Source organism: Epinephelus fuscoguttatus, linkage group LG9 (assembly GCF_011397635.1).
Source record: "Epinephelus fuscoguttatus linkage group LG9, E.fuscoguttatus.final_Chr_v1".
In the NCBI taxonomy this organism is placed as follows: Eukaryota; Metazoa; Chordata; class Actinopteri; order Perciformes; family Serranidae; genus Epinephelus; species Epinephelus fuscoguttatus.
Genome location: NC_064760.1, coordinates 38199087 through 38206403, shown reverse-complemented (window position 1 = coordinate 38206403; position 7317 = coordinate 38199087).

Here is a 7317-nt window from a genome sequence, read left to right as displayed (position 1 = left end):
TTTACACCTGTCAGGGCATTGGTCATATGATCGCAGTCTTACAAAATACATGGGTTATACACAAATTACTGTTTCATTATCACCAGGAATACATTACATTCAAATTTTGGTCCATTACTTTTCGAAAGAAAATGTACAGACAGTGCAAGAGAACAGCCTGTTCAATTACATCCAGAGGCATTTTGGTTTTTGCCTGTTGATAACTGTCAACTCGTGTACTTCGTTATTTAGAATCATTGATATGATACTTATGAAACATGCAAATGCAAGGTGTTCCTGATTTACAGTGCCAACATTTTCTTCTGGCAGCTGGACAGAGGAGAGCACCAATGAAGTAGGGTAAATATTCAGGTTGAGTGAGGTTAGATAATTAGATCGATGCAGCAGCAGTTCATATGTTCATATGCGGGCAATGTGACCAGAGATTTTGCATTTCACAAGTCCTATATAGGCTAACAGTTAGGTAACAACTCACACTGTTGTCACATTCTTAAACAACATTTCATTTTAGGTCAGGTCTGTAGAAGGCAGGCTGAGTGAAACCCTGTAGGTTAGGAGGCTATAGCCTAAACAAACAGTTGATACAGTAAATCTGCACTTCTGCTCACAAAACCAGTTTGGGTCATGAAAACATTCCTCTGAAGTAGAGGGTCTCTGAAGGAAAGCCCAAACCACTGATGGACACAAATCCAAGCCGAGCAGTTTGAAAGAGGAGGGTGGTGGTTTGTGTGTGTATGAATGTGGCAGGATAAATAAGGCAGAGTAAACAACCAAGAAAAGGCTGTTGAAGAGAACAAAACACGGAGAGAACAAGTTTGTGAGAGAGAATGTGAGAAAGGAGAGAGAGAGAGAGAGAGAGAGGTATAAGCTTTTGGAATGTGGGACCAAAACCAAGGCAAGTGACAGCTTGTTTTCACACATACGTCTCCAATATGTTTGAACTGCACACTCACAAATAAGAAACACACACACTGTTAATGTGCATCTGAATGATAGAGATACACAGAGCGAGGAGGGGACGCTGGGCAGACAGGAAGACTGTTTATGCAAGCAACACAAATGTAGGTCACTCAGTCAGAGTTAGAAACTTAGAGAAAGTATTAGAGAAGTAGAGATGGAGGGAAAGAGCAGTGTCTGCTTCACTTCCTGGCGCGCTCTTTATGTGTTGCTCTTCAGTGTAATTATACTGCAGATTAGCAAGTTTAGCTTGTCTCTGCAGTCCCATAAGGACTCTTAGAGATTTGAAGGCCTACTTCTGCCAATCCCAGCGCCTCTAAATATAGAGGCATAGAAGCTTTAATGAGACCACCATATTGCATACAGTACATTTCTGTCATCAAAACCTTTTCTTTAGTGTCTAGGATCTATCCTGTTTATGCATATCAGCACTCCTGAGACTCTTACAAGTGCACTAGATGGTCTGTCTTTGTTGTTGAATTATCACTCAGCCACAAACCAAAATACATGAAGATGTTCAGTTAAATGTTCATTATGTGTTAAGCATCACAGTGAAGAACAGCAACACGTCATTACTCCACAACCTAAACACATCTTTTAAATTCTGGAAACGTGACCTTATCTCACTAGCCACATCAGTAGCATGGCTCTGTAATGCAATGCCGATCTCTCCAGACTCAAATATCTCAACTACTGTTGGATTGCCATGAAATTTTGCACAGACTGTCGTGGTTCCCAGAGGATTAACCCCAATGACTTCGCTGATCAGGTAACTTTTCATCTAGCATCACCAACAAGACAACATTAGATTTGTGGTTTTGAATGAAATGTCTTCACAGGTTACAGGATGGATTACCTATGGTTCAAACATTCCCCCTCAAAATGAATTCTATCAGCTTTGTTGATGCCCTAATTTTAGCACCATTATTAGGTCTAAATTTAATTTGTCCACTACTTTGGTTTATGAAAAAAAAAAAACAACAAAAAAAAACAAAAACAAAAACTGTCTGTTGTGTTGAGTGTTAACAAAGAATGTGAAGGTACAGTACAGGCCAAAAGTTTGGACACACCTTCTCATTCAATGCGTTTTCTTTATTTTCATGACTATTTACATTGTAGATTCTCACTGAAGGCATCAAAACTATGAATGAACAGAGTGGAGTTATGTACTTAACAAAAAAAGGTGAAATAACTGAAAACATGTTTTATATTCTAGTTTCTTCAAAATAGCCACCCTTTGCTCTGATTACTGCTTTGCACACTCTTGGCATTCTCTCCATGAGCTTCAAGAGGTAGTCACCTGAAATGGTTTTCCAACAGTCTTGAAGGAGTTCCCAGAGGTGTTTAGCACTTGTTGGCCCCTTTGCCTTCACTCTGCGGTCCAGCTCACCCCAAACCATCTCGATTGGGTTCAGGTCCGGTGACTGTGGAAGCCAGGTCATCTGCCGCAGCACTCCATCACTCTCCTTCTTGGTCAAATAGCCCTTACACAGCCTGGAGGTGTGTTTGGGGTCATTGTCCTGTTGAAAAATAAATGATTGTCCAACTAAACGCAAACCGGATGGGATGGCATGTCGCTGCAGGATGCTGTGGTAGCCATGCTGGTTCAGTGTGCCTTCAATTTTGAATAAATCCCCAACAGTGTCACCAGCAAAACACCCCCACACCATCACACCTCCTCCTCCATGCTTCACAGTGGGAACCAGGCATGTGGAATCCATCCGTTCACCTTTTCTGTGTCTCACAAAGACACGGCGGTTGGAACCAAAGATCTCAAATTTGGACTCATCAGACCAAAGCACAGATTTCCACTGGTCTAATGTCCATTCCTTGTGTTTCTTGGCCCAAACAAATCTCTTCTGCTTGTTGCCTCTCCTTAGCAGTGGTTTCCTAGCAGCTATTTGACCATGAAGGCCTGATTCGCGCAGTCTCCTCTTAACAGTTGTTCTAGAGATGGGTCTGCTGCTAGAACTCTGTGTGGCATTCATCTGCTCTCTGATCTGAGCTGCTGTTAACTTGCGATTTCTGAGGCTGGTGACTCGGATGAACTTATCCTCAGAAGCAGAGGTGACTCTTGGTCTTCCTTTCCTGGGTCGGTCCTCATGTGTGCCAGTTTCGTTGTAGCGCTTGATGGTTTTGCGACTCCACTTGGGGACACATTTAAAGTTTTTGCAATTTTCCGGACTGACTGACCTTCATTTCTTAAAGTAATGATGGCCACTGGTTTTTCTTTAGTTAGCTGATTGGTTCTTGCCATAATATGAATTTTAACAGTTGTCCAATAGGGCTGTCGGCTGTGTATTAACCTGACTTCTGCACAACACAACTGATGGTCCCAACCCCATTGATAAAGCAAGAAATTCCACTAATTAACCCTGATAAGGCACACCTGTGAAGTGGAAACCATTTCAGGTGACTACCTCTTGAAGCTCATGGAGAGAATGCCAAGAGTGTGCAAAGCAGTAATCAGAGCAAAGGGTGGCTATTTTGAAGAAACTAGAATATAAAACATGTTTTCAGTTATTTCACCTTTTTTTGTTAAGTACATAACTCCACATGTGTTCATTCATAGTTTTGATGCCTTCAGTGAGAATCTACAATGTAAATAGTCATGAAAATAAAGAAAACGCATTGAATGAGAAGGTGTGTCCAAACTTTTGGCCTGTACTGTATGTCATACTGTACCCTGTCTGACGTGGGCGCCATCATGTGAGGTACATGCTCCATTATCTCTGTTACCACAGTGTATGCAGTCCAAAAACAAGATAGTCTACAATATTCGGGTATGTAAGTGGAGGTAGTGCATAAAGGTCTGTAATCCAGCTCTGGGCTGCCAAGTCACATGTATTGTTTATCATGATTAGTTTGTCCAAATAGCATTGCTTGACCACTGTAGCAGGCAGAGCTAACACAGTGTGTTTCTCACAAGAGGGCGACCTCGTCTAAAAAACTTGATATAGCGTGACATCAGCTTCACATTTACTCTAAGCAAATGTTAACATGGTAACTTGCGAAACTAAAATGGTGAGCACAGTTAATGCAAGGCTACCTGCAAAATATTAACATATTACCATTGTCACTGCGAGCATGTTAGCATTCTGATGTTAGCATTTAGCTTAAAGCACTACAGCCTCACAGAGCTGCTAGCATGACTGTAAAGTCTTGTTATCCATAAGTTTGTGTGTTGCAAAAGGCTTGTCACATGATAATTGGCTTCATTTCCCAAAGGAATGTGCAGGATCTGTCTGCAACAACACATAGAACCAAATTTCATGCTTGCGATTATTTACTGCAAAAGATTTAAAATGTCGTAATTGGCTAACGCTTTGTCATATTTTCTCTTTCTTAACATGCATTTACTGAGTCATGATTAAATGACTGAAATGAATACAGAACACAAAAACAAAATGAAGAGGTTTAGTGCAATTCAGTCTTGTCCATGCAAATCCCTGTCATAGTTTTCATGAGGAGGTACAGGGGAGTGTTTTCTTTTTTGAAATGGAAATGCAGAAAATGAAAACAATCCACTGTCCAAACACAGCCTTGGTGCTGAACCACAGGCAGAGCATATCGTCTCTGACAGAGCTGATGAGCCATGACATGAAATACACAGAACAATGTGTGCTGCATTTCATGTTATTTCTTTGCTGATTTGTTTTAATCTAGACATATTAAATCTTCTATCATTTTAAACAAGGTACCTATCAAGATTTGTGTGTAATGAAATGAGAGGAAACAATTAAATTAAATCTGGTGAGGATAGCCTGTAGCTGGAAGTATGATAGTGTCATCAGTGACTGCACAGTTCTTGGAAACAACGTGTTCACTGATGGCAAGGCGGATCTGCTTATCTTGCAGGTTTAGACCAGCCACTGCTGTCATTGTTGTGTTAATTGAAATTCACTGTCACAGCAAGGATCAAATGGGCAGCTATAATGTCACTGGAAACAATGACAGGTTGAGAATCTGACCTCACCCGATCCAGGGTCACTGTGGTTCGTACACAGAGGTCAGTGAGGTCAGGCCTCTCTGACCAAACCCCAAAGCATGCAGTGTGTGTCTACTTTGTTGATGTGGAAGTCCAATTTGTCATCTGCTGCCAGACAGATGTTATCTCGTTTTGGCCTTGTAGCTTACAATGTCCACTTCAGACTGCAAACAGCCAGTACTTTCAGCTATTTGACTTAGGATGCACTGGTCAATCTTTTTGTAAAAACAAAGGATCACGTGACTACTTTTAATTTGCAGGACCTTTATGATCTTCAGTTTTATAGAAAGCCACAGAGCATTTTAATGTTGTTTTGGTTTTATGGCCAGCAACTGTTGGCTACTGTTTGGTTAAGTCAGATTGTTTTCAGTGAAAAAGCTCTTTTTTTTCTTTTACATATGTCACCAAACAACAGACACACAACATTAGCAACTAGCTGGTAGACAAATGCTTCAGGTTTGGCTCAACCTGACTCAAGATACTTTTGGTACCAGGTCCTTTTCTCGATTTTGTTTCCCCCACATATAGTACCCCCTCAGTGTAGTAGAGTACTATCAACAAGTTTTGCTGATGGAAAACCTAAAAACAGTGAGCTGAGTTGAATAGCTTGCACTGGAACCATGCAGTGGAAATACAAAAAAGTGCAAAAGTGGAGTATTTAGCAACTAAAGAGCCAAAATATTCCCTTTCAAATTGGTGGAGACCAAAACAGAGCAAGGCTAGCAGCACAGCCATGACTCCGGATTTATGTTTATGTCGCTCTGTATCTGCTAAATATGTAAAAACTTCTAGCTAACAACTTAGCTAATTAGCTAAGGTGATAATATGCTTGTTTTCACTGCCCCTAAGTGCAGGTTAATGCATATTCAATCTCAGAACTCACTGGCTATCTTCTGATGAAGACAAGCCTCTCGGGGGCGAGGGCCAACATTTAAGGCTGATCTGGTGTAGTCAGCGGATATCAAGCCAAGACCTCCTCTTCAGTGCACCAGTCATTTCGGATATCTTTATATGAATGCAGATAAATTTGAAGAAAAACAACAACAACAAAAAACAAACAAAAAACCAAACAAAGCTAAATCGTCTTCAGATGATAGAGAATGTGCTCCAAGATTGTATTTCAGCCAAAGCATTGTGCCTTTCCACATGGATTATTTTCCTGCTGGTCAAACCTGATTGGTCAATACAGCTCAGGCTTCTGCAGATAGTACATGCAGAATCTGTTTACAGAGATAAATACAGGTTTAGCATGTGCAGTGGATGAATCATATAACCTGTTTTAAGTGAGCATCTTGCACTTTCTACTGATGTTTCCTGATGATGCAAAAACTAATCACAAAGGATGCAAAGTGACACCAGTAAATTACATTGTCTTCATGTGTCGTAACTTGGACTTGAGTCACAAATTTGATGACTTCATAAATAAAGACTTGCAACTTGACTTGGACTTTAACACCAGACTCCTGTCTTCACTTGGACTTGAGCCATTTGACTTGCTAATACTTGATACCTTTCCCCAAGCCCAGAGTTTAAAACATATTTTATTTAAAAAGTAGGCCTTGAATCAATCATTTTTCCCCCATTTCCTGAATCAATTAATATAAACACTATTTATTTATGGCAAGTCGGCACTTAATTTCCCAGATTATCCACTTTGTTTGAACCAGTCCAACAGCATCCAATCAAGCTGCAGGAGAGAATCATGAACATCTAATGTTATGTTGCTGACCACCAGTGGTAAAAAAATAAAAAATTATGGGACAAAAAAAAAAATCACCAAAAATACATTGTTTGCATACAAACGTGGTCAACAAAAAAATGCAGTTTGCAAGATGTGCAAGCAGAAAAATTCAGATGGAGGTGCAACAACTCCAACATTGTTTGACATTTGAAGTTGCACAAAGAATGCTAAGTCAAGGCTATGTAACTTTTTAATAAACAAACCTAGTAACAAATAGGTACAAATATTAAAAAGCATTCATAGTTTTTGTAAATTCAACATATTATTACAGTGTTCAAATGACATTACATTTGGTGAGGAGCTCATTATGACTTGTTTAGTACTTGAAACTCAAAGTTTAGGAATTGGGACCTGACTTGAGACTTGTTGGTCTTGCCTCAGGACTTGAGTGCAAAGGCCTGAGACTTACTTGTGACTTGTGACCACCTCTGTGTCTCACAGAGTTTTGGCTGTTTGAGAGAAGTGAGCCTATTTTATGGTTGTCCTATGTTTGTCACTCCTGTGGGCAGAGTCTCACATAATGTCTGACACAAATAATATCAGACACAGGAGTGGCTGAGCCTTAAATTGATTTTAACACAGTTATGAAAACTTTAATTACTTTTAACATTAAGAAGTTTTTTTTCATGGC